The 4,333-nt window shown below is 30.7% G+C and overlaps 1 long non-coding RNA gene across 1 annotated transcript; it reads left to right on the top strand.

Annotated features, from left to right (window-relative positions):
- Window positions 1-1,261: 1,261 nt before the first annotated feature.
- On the top strand, window positions 1,262-4,025 carry LOC136061900 (uncharacterized). The gene is made up of 3 exons (XR_010623746.1): window positions 1,262-1,613; window positions 2,667-3,268; window positions 3,366-4,025. It is a non-coding gene; the product is annotated as an uncharacterized LOC136061900 (long non-coding RNA).
- The last annotated feature ends 308 nt before the right edge of the window (window positions 4,026-4,333 follow it).

Raw genomic sequence — 4,333 nt, 5'->3', positions numbered from 1 at the left:
TGGTATGTTAGATATAAATTTGTTGAATTTGGGTGGGTTCTAAAGTAGAATTTGGTGATTCTATAAATTTTGAAATTTTAACTCTTGGAGTTTTTAGTATTTGCGTTTCAATAGGTTGATCTTAATTCTTCACCTTAAATGCTTTTTATTTAGGTTCATGTGATTTTTTATTTTCTTATTAAAAGCAATTATAAAAAAAATGATAATGATGAATTTGAGTTTAAGTTGGACTTATTAGAGAGATAAAGTTTCACTCTAGGTAAGTTTGGACTAAAAAAAAAATTATTTAAATAAAATAATAATTTTATTTAAATATTTTACTGATGTGGAAAATTATGAGTGTGTGTTTGTTTTAATTTTTTAATAATACTTTTTTTTAATTTAATTTATAAGTGGATAAAATAATTTGAAAAGCAATTGAAGAGTGGTTCTATTTTGTAAGTAATTTTTTAGTGGGAGTCATTTTTACCAAATTTTGCTTCTACTTTGTAGCGGTATTTTGGAAAGAAAAACAATCCAGTCCAAAGAGGGGAAGCCTTTTAAATAGTAGTAGTAGTAGTAGTAGTATATATATATATATATATATTACACTTTATCACTTTAAACTATTACCATAATTACACTTTACAATGTAAAATTTCAAAATTCATGATTAACACTCTAAACTATAACTCATGTTATACTTTGCATCATTTTGGACAACATCATGTAAAAATACCCAATTGCCCATCTTATCAATTCCTTAAACATTACCACCCTAAACTAAACTCTCAATTATACTTTGCAATCCTAAATTTTTGGTTTTCCATCTAAAATAATGACAAAATTAACAGTAGGTGCAAAGTGTAACATGAGTTATAGTTTAAGAATTTTAAGTGCTAACTGTGCATTTTGAAAATTTAAGATATAAAGTGTAGTTTAGATTATATTTTATGATAGTAAAATATAATCTATATCTATGTCTATATATATAATATAAAAATGAAACGTTTGATTTTTTATTGATCACTTTTTATTGCGCTACGTGGCTACATAAATTACAATCATGTTTACATTTAAAAACACTGAAATATTGTGCCTTTTTCATCATTAAGATCATGATAAATCAACCAATAAGCTTTTTTTATTTTTTATTTTTTTATGTAACAACCCGCAAATAGGCCAAATCAATTAGTATTTTTTAGCCTCACCATCACATACGTTCACCAAAAATTTCCTTTATCTTTAAAAAACCCACATCGTTTTAGTGGTAACCACTTTATCTGCCTCTCTATGTATTGTTAACTTCTCTTCAGTTGATTATCAAAAAAAAAAAAAAAAAAACTTCTCTTCAATATTCCCTGTTCTATGTCCCTTTTTCCTACTCAATTCCTTCCTCTGCATCATCATTCCTAAACGTCCCCACCACCACCTTTTTTCCATTCCCAACAGACCGCCAATTATAGCATTTAAAAGTTTCTGGTATTAGTCGTGTCTCTCTGTCCGACAGGCCATAGAAACGGCAATTGGGACAAATGAAGTTTTGGGGGTGAGACGGCTCCGTTGGGAGATGATACGGCGTTTTCGCTTAGTGGGTATTGGCCAGAATCATTAGGGCATTAGGAGACAATACGGTGTGTTGGGTCTTTCCTTTTATTTTGCTATTCCTTACTCTGCTTTTCTTTTTTTTGTTTAATCAGTTTTCTTTTTCTAGCTTTTTTTTGCTTTGCTTTGGATATGGGTCCGCATTAGAGGGTTTGATTGTTGAGGATGATTACAATTGCTCTGTATTTATTCCAATGATAAGTTTGTCTCATAATTTGAACTATGAATATGCATTGGTTGAGAAAGCATATGGACATGATGGGGAACTGTTTTGGCACAGATCACTATATCCTTTATGTTTCATATATCAGACTGATTGTATTGGTAAAAATCAATAATAGTTAGGAGTTAGGTTTCATCAATTTCATCTTGAATTTGACCTGAAGTAGATGTGGGTTTGTGTCATATGCAAAAAAAGCATCTCAAGGGTTTTTGAAGGGCAATTTGTGATATTAAGATGAAATGGTGCAATCTTTCGTCAATTCCCAAGTAAAGCCACTTAACAAATTTTAAAGGTTAAAAATAATGTAGTCCTACAATTAAAAAAAAAGACCCTTCTATTGAACCTTCAGTTATACACCAAAAAAAAATTTTTTTTTTTTTTTTTAACTACTCATCATACCTACTTCACATATTGACCATATTCAAAATCACTCAAAAATAGAGGTTAGCGATTCTTATATGTTTCATTCACTTTGTTCTATGTTGTTTTAGATTTTATTTCATTTTAATTTTAGTTTTGTCATAGGAGATTCTGAAATTGACATGCAACATATAATATATTATTCATATCATCTCCTATTTAAAAGCATTTTATGCATTGAGTTCAAATAAAATGATATTTTCTTTAAAACTGATAATGTAGCTTTTCCGTGCATGCACAATTTAGTGACTAGTTACCCATAAAAATAAAACGCCCCACCTACATTTATCATCCAAGACCCCAAACTATATTGAGCTAGTCCTCATAGCTAGGTGGTTGTGAAAAATTTTGTTTTTATTTTTTTATTTTTTTTATTTTTGTATATGGTTCTCTCACCCATTGAACATTTGAGCGACATATATTAATGTTTGTTTTACAGGAAGATTGGGCACGAACCCATTTGTATGACTATATCTTTCCTCAGGTTGCATATTCACCAATCTGGTTCACTAATGAAAATTGGGGGCCCTCCATAAGATTTCCGTTGCCTCGAGATTATCATGATGATTCTAGCTGGTTGGGTTTCTCTACATATGCTTTGTATACAATTCAGATGCAACGAGATGGTATCAATTACAAGCAGGATTCAACAATTTTTCTTAGCTATTCTAGTTTTTCAGCTAGTGATGATGTTTATTTTGCACCTCACAAGGCCTTTCCCCTCTCTAGAGACATTTTTGATGAGTCATCCCAACGATTTGTGGTATTTTACATACCACGCCTGCTTTTTCAGTTGAATCGATGTAGTCACATTAAGGCTTCATTTGGAAGCGACGACTCAAGTGTACAAGTTGAAAAGTGTGGAATCCGTCTTGTCCACAAGCAAGATGTTTCAGTGTTTGTGCAAACACTTGTCCAGTATATGTTAAGGAGTTCGGATGCCTATCATCAGTATTTTTCCTTAAATCTTATGCATCAACTTCGAGTTTTGAAAGATTGCAACCATGAAAAAGATTATTGTTGCCATTTCTCACAAGAAAGGTTAAAATTAACTGGACAAGTATTTTATTACCACACTCAAATTCAATAGATATAAAATTTGTTAGTCAAATTAATATCTAGTTTTTGGTACTTGCAGGTGGTCCAACCCCATGCCAAAGCTTCTACTAAGTAATGGAACTATACAAGAGGAGTGTACTTCACGGGAAACATTATTTTCAAATCATGCAATTGCTGCAGGCACATCAAATAATTCAAGTCGAGGCTCTAATTATTTAGGCATACCATTTGTGAATGGGCATTATGGAAGTGAGATATCAAGCTGCCTTGAATGTTGGTATAGACCATATTTGCAGGTCTCTCTCTCTTTCTCTCTCTCATAGGTAATATGATGAAAGATCTGTGCAGGGAATTAACAAGAAGGAAAATGTTAGTTACTAAAAATTTTACCGCATAAAGTTTACAAATTGATAAGACAATAAAAGTGATTAGTGGGATTCAAACACTTTATACATGAATATTTAAATTGACTTTTCATGATCAGCTACATCATTTTGTAAGTTCAATGTAGTAAGAGTTGTAGTACTTGTAGCACTACTCTAACGATAATGTTAGGTTGGACAAAATCACTAAGGTAATAATTTTTGATTAGAACAACATCATATTTTTACATGGGCTCACTGCAAACATAATTTTATTAGCACGAATTACAATATATTACCTTAACAATTGTTAAAAAAGACGGTAACATGTTATGTACCTAAACTTATTGAAGAATTGATGATTATGGATTACATAACATACTTTACATAACATACGAGAGAACATGAGACTGTTATTAACTCATGTCTATTTGGTGGGGCAAGGCCACACTTAAAACTCTATGCATAAAATAAACAAATACACACACACACACTAATTACTAAATAATGCCGTAGTCTTAGAGAGAAAACTAAAATACTTTTATCACCTTTATTTTGTGATTCGATTGTATATTTATTGGCCAATTATATATATATATATATATATATTTTTTTTTTACTTTAGATCCTAGTCATTTGTTAGTTTATTATATTTATTTCCCATGGTCATTAGGGTTTAGTAGTC

The sequence above is a fragment of the Quercus suber genome, unplaced genomic scaffold (assembly GCF_002906115.3).
Source record: "Quercus suber isolate HL8 unplaced genomic scaffold, Cork oak 2.0 scaffold_362, whole genome shotgun sequence".
Lineage (NCBI taxonomy): Eukaryota > Viridiplantae > Streptophyta > Magnoliopsida > Fagales > Fagaceae > Quercus > Quercus suber.
The sequence above is the reverse complement of the archived record's forward strand: the minus strand, read 5'-3'. Positions and strand labels throughout refer to the sequence as shown.